Below are 9,243 nucleotides of genomic sequence, written 5' to 3'. Positions count from 1 at the left end.
CGTGATGTCACTTGCCTTCCACATGAAGCAATCGGCAAACTTCTTCAAACATTCAATGACCTGTTCCCTATTCACACAGTCAGATGCAATGTATGTATGTTCATTTTCTTCTTTGCCAATTATTATTTTTTCTTTTTCGTTTTTTATTTCATTTATTTCTTTTTTATCATTTTTGCTTGGAAATGCTTGGAAAGATAGACATACGGGGTAGTCAAGAATTTGCAAGCCTTTATTGATTATGACGGAATCGTCTTCAAAAAATACATCAAATTTGAAATCTGGATTTTCTAAATCCGACATAGACGACTCGGAACTGGAACTGGACTCTGACTCGGTTTCAGACTTGGGGTCAGACTCAGACTCAGTACATGACTCGATTACAGACTTTGGTACTAAGTTTGACTCGGGAGGGGGTTTATCAGCAGCGTGATCCTCCTCGGCGTACCAGTTGGTGAGAGGCCCTTCGGACGGCTTGATCAGGCTCAGCAGGTCTTGATTCCCGTCACTTCCTGTAATGATTGCAACCTCGTCAAAGAGACTGGGATACATGAAGTCTTCTACTTCTAGCTCTGTTATTGTTTCGGGCTTGTTGCCCTAGACATCCGAGAATATTTCTAACCCAGGCAGCATCTTCTTAGCAGTCGGGCAGCGGAATGGTTCTTGGAAGCCACGATAAGGAATCGTTTCTCCCGGTTTGCAGAAGTAACCATTCAGAGTCAAGAGGTAAGGCCGCATCTGTATACCCTTCTTCCTTCCCTTTCTGGTTCTCTCAACACGGTCTTCATCAGTGGGCTCGTAACCCAGTCCATAGGTCCCTTCATTCACCGGACACTCCCAGGCTTGCAGTGCGGGGTAGGTCTTTCCGGACCTTGCCATAATCATTCCAGGCAGATAGGACATCTACAGCATTAAAGGCACTATGCAGTTTATTTGCACTATCCCGAAATCAAAGAGAAATTGAGAGTTTGCAGCCTTTCCTTCTATAAACTGCACAGTGTCATATTGAAATCCCGAGAGGGGTAAATTGGCAGTTTCAGGGTTGACCTCAAAGAGAGGCTGGCCCTTTGGCTTCTTGAGCTGACTGTAGTCATCCCCTTGGATAGTGATAACCTTGTCCTCATGAGGAAACTTGACCATTTGGGGCAAGGAAGAGGGTACTGCCTTAGCATGATGTATCCAGGGTCGACCTAGAAGTAGGTTGAAGCTAGTAGGCACATCAATTACCTGGAATGGTACCTCCATTATGGCTGGCCCAATTGCCAATTTTAATGTTGCAACCCCCAATACTTCCCTCCTAGTGTTGTCGTAGGCTTTGACTATCTGGTCTGATGGAGTGAAGTCTGCTTCTTCTAGCCCTAGACAGCTGGCTACCCTTAGTGGGTAGACGTTCAGTGCTGACCCATTATCAATGAGAACCATGGGCACAGTTTTGTCTCTGGTCTGGACAGTGACATAAAGGGCATTATTGTGACTGCCTCCCTCCTTGGGTAAGTCGTCATCAGAAAACTCGATGTTTTGCATCTTTGATGATTGGGTGAGGGTAGATACCAGCACTTCGGGGCTAACCTCCACCGATGTTTGCAGTTGACTCAAAGGCTTGCAAAGAGCTTGGCGATGAGGAAAGGATGATGCTAGAAGTTCCCAGATTGACACCCTATCCTGGGTCTTTTTCAACTGGGTCTTCCTTTAGCTCCTCTGGCCTCTGGTAGGGTTTATTTTGGACTTTGTCTAAGACTAGCGTTTCATATTGTCTCCCGCTCCTGGTTATAGCATCGACCTCTTCAGTTAGGTCATTCAAATCTAGGACACAGATTTCATTCATTTCTAGGAAGAGTTCGAAAGGATCGATCAATTCCTGGTCATCAACAATAGCATTTACCCCGTGGTTTGGTAAGGGGTTAGTGCTAATGTTAGGCCTGCTTCTGGGAATAATTGAACCGTTATCCACCAGGTCCTGGATGCGGTTCTTAAGCGTCCAGCATGCTTCAGTCTTATGCCCATATCCCTGATGGTACTCACAGTATTCATCAGCCCTGTAGTTCCTTGGTAATGGGTTGGGGGGAGGCCTTGCTTCCAAAGGCTTAATGTAATTAGCTTTGACAGCCTCTCGGAATACCACAAGGATTGGCATCCCGAGATCAGTATAGGTTCTTCTGGACTGATTGCCATTTCTCATATTCCCCACATGTAAATGGTTGGTGGGGGTGATGCTTGCCACTTCGTGGACTTTGCCAGCTTGGCTAGGTTTCTTATATTTGGAGGTTCTTGAGTCTTCTTTCAGTTGCCCCATTTGAATCAGATCTTCTACTTTCGTCGCAGTGGCAATGAGCGACTGAAACGTTGGTAGATACTGGGTTCGTAGTTGTTGTTGGTAGACGGGCTGCAGGTTTTTTATTATTATGTCCACCTGTTCTTGCTCAGAAGGCCGATTAATCATTTGGGCGGCCGTGGCCCTCCACCTCGTAAGGAACGAGGAAAAGGGTTCATTGTTCTTTTGCTTGGTGGTTTCTAGTTCCCTTCGAGTAAGATCCACTTCCATATTATAGTGATATTGGGAATTAAATGCATTACAGATGTCCTCCCAGGTCTTCATCTTAGACCGATCCAGGCTAACAAACCACCTCAGAGCCGCACCAGTCAGGGATTGTTGGAACAACTGAGCAAGGAGCTCGCTGCTCAATCCAAACGGGTTAAGGGCACCCACATACATTTTCAAATGAGTTTTAGGAGAAGTGGTTCCACCAAATTTGTCCATGTTGGGCATTTTGAATTTTGTGGGCAGTCTTGCTTCGGGGAACAAGGACAAGGAGTCCATGTCCACCACCTCCTTGTGTGTCTTGAGAGCAGTGATAGATCTTTCTAGGAGTTCTAGTTTCTCCCTCATTTTCTGAGCTTCCAGCTCAGAAGCAGTTTTGGAGGGCATGTCATCCAAGTTCAGGGTAGGGTTTGTAGGTTCAACAGTAGGACCCTGATTGGAGGTAGCAGGTCCACTTCCCCCGGCGGAAGCCCCATTTCCATTTCCATTACCCAGTTCAGCTATCAGGGCAGTCCTTTGGGCAGCCAATGCCTCATTCATTCTGGCCTCCATCCTAGCCTCCAGTTGTTCGATGAGAGTTTGGATGTCGGTAAGTGATGCCATTGATGTAGGTAGGGTTGTTGGAGTTGTAGGCGAAACTGGTGTAGCTGGTGAAGCTGGTGATGTTGGTGACAACACTGTAGGTGTGGCTGGCACTGAAGTTGGTACTTGAGCAGGGGGTACCTGTAAGCATTGATACGGATCGAATCAAAGGATGAGATGTAAGTTCGCCTCTATGGCACCCCTCGTTTATAATGAAACGGAAACACCAATAATCGAGATTAAATGCTCTATGGCACCCCACGTTTATAAGGAAACGGTAACACCAATAATCAAGCAAAGAACAAGATAAACGCCACAAACGAATTGATAAGTTTACCTTAAATTCTTGATGCAATTAGAGGAAGCAATCTCTCACTGTCACTCTAAGCAAATGGAACAAGCAAAGCTTGAACAAATGAAGTTTTTCAATTTATCAAAATTCTGTCCTTACATGGAAGACAAGTTATTTATACTAAATAAGGAATCTAGGTTTAACAAAGCATAAAACACACAAAACACGCCTAAGTCACTCCAAGCCTTCAAGTCGATGTCACTGTAGCGAGTCAAAGTTACTGTAGAAAAGTCAAATTTACTGCAGCAAGTCAAGCTAATTGGCGCGGGCACTGTAGCAGGCGTGCTTCCCTCCACTGTAGCAGTCAAGCTAATTTATTGGATTGCTTCAACTTCACGGGCCACCAACAACATTAGAAGCCTAGGAATGCCTTCAAGTTCCTCACAACACTTGTTGAATGCGACATCATGAAGTTCTTGTGTTATTTGGGTTTGAACAAATAATGATATGGCTGCCCCATATCGCTTGGCACGGCTCCTTGTAATCGGTCCAATAGGAAGCACCAATGGATCTCCTTCGTCGTTCACCATGCCTCCTTGCGATCCAGTGACGAGTGATGATGGATCCGTATCATCCCCCCTTTCCTCAAAAAGATTTGTCCTCAAATCTGCACCCATGTCAAAAGGAGACAAATCACTAACGTTGAAGGTAGCGGAAACACCATACTCACCTGGTAAGTCTATCTTGTAGGCGTTGTCATTGACGCGTTCTAAGACTTGGAATGGACCATCTCCACGTGCATCTAGCTTAGACTTTCGTTGGTTGGGAAACCGTTCCTTCCGAAGGTGCACCCAAACCCAATCTCCAGGCGCAAACACTAGCTTCTTCCTTCCTTTATTAGCCTTGTCAGCATACTGTTTGTTCCTCTTTTCAATATTTGCTCGAGCCTTCTAATGTAAAGACTTCACCAGTTTAGCTTTCTTTTCACCATCTAAACTAGAGAGCTCATGTAAAGGTAAAGGAATAAGATCCAAAACAGTTAGTGGGTTAAATCCATAAACAAGTTCAAATGGAGTAAAACCTGAAGTAGAATGTATGCTTCGATTATATGCAAATTCAATAAATGGCAAACAATCCTCCCAAGTTTTCAAATTTTTACCCACTATAGTACGAAGTAAAGTTCCCAAAGTCCTATTCACAACTTCAGTTTGTCCATCAGTTTGTGGATGACAAGTAGTCGAATAAAGTAATTTTGTACCCAGTTTACCCCACAAAACCCGCCAAAAATGTGAAAGGAACTTAGCATCCCTATCAGAAACGATAGTCCGTGGAACTCCATGTAATCGTACCACCTCTCTAAAGAATAATTTAGCAACATGAATAGCATCATCAGTTTTGTGACAAGGAATGAAATGAGCCATTTTGCTGAACCTATCAACTACTACAAATATACTGTCTCTACCATGCCTAGTCTTAGGTAATCCAAGTACAAAATCCATAGATATATCAACCCAAGGTGAGCTAGGAACTGGTAAAGACATATACAACCCATGAGGCATAGACTTAGATTTGGCCTGTTTACAAGTAAGACAAGAATCACAAACTTTCTCGACATCTTTACGCATATGAGGCCAATAAAAATGTTCATTCAATATGTCATAAGTCTTATGTACCCCAAAATGTCCCATCAATCCCCCACAATGAGACTCAAGTACAAGCAAATCACGCATAGAGCATTTAGGCATGCAAAGTTTACTGCCCCTAAACAAATATCCTTCGTGTCGATAAAATTTATCAAATGCCCCATGTTCACATGCCAAATATACATTGCCAAAATCAGAGTCAGATGCATACAAATCCTTAACATACTCAAATCCTATCAATTTAGAGCTAAGAGTAGTAAGTAAGGTATATCTCCGTGACAATGCATCAGCAACAACGTTATCCTTTCCATGCTTGTATTTAATAACGTAAGGGAATTGTTCAATGAACTCAACCCACTTACCATGTCGCTTGTTGAGCTTACCTTGACCCTTCAAATGTTTTAGGGCCTCGTGATCAGTATGAATGACAAACTCCTTAGGTAGTAAGTAGTGTTGCCATACGCTCAAAGTCCTCACCAAGGCATATAGCTCCTTATCATGGGTTGAGTAATTGAGTTGTGCTCCGTTCAACTTCTCACTGAAATAGGCAATTGGTTTCTTCTCTTGCATCAGTACTCCTCCAATTCCTACACCAGAAGCATCACACTCAATTTCAAAGGTGTTCTCAAAATTAGGTAAAGAAAGTATAGGAGCGGATGTCAACTTCCCTTTAAGCATGTCAAACGCTTTCTGCTGTTCCTCGCCCCACTTGAACCCAACTTCCTTTTTAATTACCTCCGTGAGTGGTGCGGCAATCGAAGAGAAATCTTGTACGAACCGTCAGTAGAAACTTGCCAACCCATGGAAACTTCGCACATCCGAAGCTGATTTCGGTGTCGGCCATTCCTTGATAGCTTTCACTTTCTCTTCATCTACCTCTATACCCTGCGCACTCACAACAAAACCAAGGAACACAAGTCTATCTATACAAAATGTGCATTTCTTAAGCTTAGCATACAATTGTTCATTTCTCAAAGCTTGTAATACTAGCCTAACATGCCCAACATGATCATTAAGAGACTTGCTATAAACAAGTATATCATCAAAGTACACAACTACAAATTTTCCTAAGAAAGCTCGTAAAACATGGTTCATAAGCCTCATAAATGTGCTAGGTGCGTTAGATAATCCAAAAGGCATTACTAACCATTCATACAAACCATACTTAGTTTTGAAAGCAGTTTTCCATTCATCACCTGGTTGCATCCGAATTTGATGATAACCGCTCATTAAATCGATCTTTGTAAAGTAAGTGGCCCCACACAACTCATCTAACATGTCATCAAGTCTAGGGATAGGGTGTCTGTACTTTACAGTGATCTTGTTGACCGCCCTACAATCAACGCACATACGCCATGTACCATCCTTCTTTGGTACTAAAAGTACTGGAACGACACAAGGACTCATGCTTTCTCGCACCAATCCTTTCTCCATAAGCTCATCAACTTGCCTTTGCAACTCCTTTGTATCCGTCGGATTGCTTCTATAGGCTGGTCGATTTGGAATGGTGGAGCCGGGAATGAAATCAATCTGATGTTCTATCCCTCTCAAAGGTGGTAATCCACTAGGTAGCTCCTCTGGAAAAACATCAGTGAATTCCTGTAACATAGAAACAAACACAGAAGGTAAACCATTAAGGTTAGTGTCAGTGTTAGAAAATAAAATTTCCTTGAATCTAAGAAGCAACACGGGCTGCCTCAAGGCTATGGCACACTTAACCTCCCTAGCTCTCGCATAAAAAGTGTGTTTCTTTCTCTCTCCTCTCGGTGTTTCACTCACCGTTGGGCCAATAATCTGTTTGGTATCTTTTGTGGCCTCTTTCTTTTCAACCTCTCTCTTAACACTCTTTTGTTCTCTCGAACTGGAAGCCTCACTCTCATTTTCCCTCAAAGCTGAAGTCTCTCTTTCTCTCTCAAGTATTTTCTTCTGATCGGTGTTTACTTCTTGAGGCGATAATGGAACAAGAGTCACCTTCTTCCCCTTATGAACCAAAGAGTATCGGTTAAAGAACCCATCATGTAGTGCCTTTCGATCATATTGCCATGGCCTTCCCAACAATAGATGGCCTGCCTGCATCGGTACTACATCACACAAAATTTCATCCTTGTACCATCCAATAGAAAACGGCACAAGTACCTGGCGTGTCACCTTCACCTCTCCACCATCATTCAACCATTGCAATCTATAAGGTTTAGGATGTTTAAGACATGCCAAATTCAACTTATTCACCATACTCACACTAGCAACATTAGTGCAACTACCCCCATCAATAATAAGCAAGCACACTTTTCCATGTATCAAGCATCTAGTGTGAAATATGTTCTCACGTTGTTCAAGGCTCTCCTCCTTAACATGCATATTCAAAACTCGCCTAACAACTAGAGATTCTCCACGTTCAGCAAACAACAAGTTATGCTCATCCTCATTTGAATTATCATTATCAACATCATGCAAATGAGGCAAATCATCACAATCACTACATTCAGATTCAGAACTAACATTACCATCTTCCCTAACAATCATAACCCTTTTATTAGGACATTGAGATGCAATATGCCCTTTTCCTAAACACTTAAAGCATTTAATCTCTCTAGAAGGGGTTATAGAGTTAGAAGTACCTTTGTTTACCTTGAATGTAGTTTGGGCAACCTCTTTACCTTTTGAAACTGATTCCGTTCTTTGGAAACTAGGACCTCTGAAGTCTTTCTTCTCACCTCCCTTGGACCATTTGGTCCCCAAAGTATTGTTGGAATACTTGTTGGTGAACTTTCCCTTTTTCTGCCTTTCTAACTTCATGGCCATATCTACCATCTCTTCTAGTGTATCATAGTGATACATCTCCAAAGCATCGGCAATCTCATCATTCAAACCTCCAAGGAATCTAGACATAGTAATTTCTTCAGCCTCCTCAATCTTGGCTCTAGCTATGTACATCTCCATCTCCTTGTAGTAGACCTCTACACTTCTTCCCCCTTGCAGCAATCTAGCTAACTTGTTGTGTAAGTCCCTGAAGTAATGGGTTGGGACAAATTTCTGGTGCATCAACTCCTTCATGGTCTCCCATTGTGGTACGGGTCGCATTCCCTTCTTCCTTCTCTTTAACAACAACTGTTCCCACCAGAACATAGCATATCCCTTGAACTCAACGGCTGCAAGGTGAGACTTCTTCGTTTCAGAATAATTATGACATTCAAAAATTTGCTCAACCTTTCTTTCCCATTCAAGGTACTCTTCTGCGTTGTTGTTTCCATGGAACTCCGGAACCTTCATTTTAATGGAACCCAAGTCACCATCAACTGTACTAACTCCGGGATTATCGACTTCATCATCTTCAGGAATTTGAAATCTCATCGGTGGAGTATTACTTGGACGAGCTCTTGTAGTATTGGAGCTTTGGGCAGCTTTAATTTCCTGCAATTCCTCTCTCATATCTTGGAGGAAGTTGTTATAGGATCGAAATTGCCCTTGAATCGACTCCATAAAGAGCTTCAATTGGGGGTCTTGAATTTGTCCTCCATCTTTACTAATATCTCCTGACTTTCCTGTACTCATGATTAGTACTCAAAGAAATCACAAAGGAAATTGGTTAAAGTGAAGAAAACACTACCTCACGTGTTTACACTCCTTACCACTCTTTGCAAATCCTCTAATTGTACTTCAGAATTTTAAGCCAACCAATCAATCTCAAAGCACGTTTAGAACACAAGGAAAACAAACCTTAACAACAAGTAAGCACAAACTCTAGAAAGAAGACTCAAAACGATAATGGATGGTAGTACAAGGACAAGATGATGTACTACTTGATTATATTAATTTAGAGTGTAGTGAACAAACAAATACACCCTAATAATGTAATAGAGGCAAAAGAAAGCTCAAAACAAGAATAAACAAACTAGAATTTAAAAGACGAATTCTGGATATAATGTATGAATTTAGTTCACTACAAGCAAACCAAATATAGACCTAATTTACTTCTACCCAAACAATGCAAGCAAACAAAGAAAAACCCAAAAAAAAAAATAAAATTTTTTTTAAGGTACTGTAGCACGGATGCTACTGAGTACCTGTAGCACTTTACTGTAGCAAGTGACTGTAGCAAGCGACCCAATTTAGGTAGGGGAGTTCCTGTAGCAAGTGACCCAATTTGTGTCTTCGAATTCAATTTAGGTAGGTAATGATTATGTTGTCCA

At 42.2% G+C, this 9,243-nt stretch overlaps 1 pseudogene; it reads right to left on the bottom strand.

Moving 5' to 3' along the window:
- Positions 1 to 529: 529 nt before the first annotated feature.
- Positions 530 to 8,964, bottom strand: LOC149493700 (uncharacterized; annotated as a pseudogene).
- Positions 8,965 to 9,243: the final 279 nt, after the last annotated feature.

This window comes from Jatropha curcas, chromosome 9 (assembly GCF_041381405.1).
Source record: "Jatropha curcas cultivar XTBG-Jc1 chromosome 9, XTBG_Jcur_1.0, whole genome shotgun sequence".
Taxonomy (NCBI): Eukaryota; Viridiplantae; Streptophyta; class Magnoliopsida; order Malpighiales; family Euphorbiaceae; genus Jatropha; species Jatropha curcas.
The sequence above is the reverse complement of the archived record's forward strand: the minus strand, read 5'-3'. Positions and strand labels throughout refer to the sequence as shown.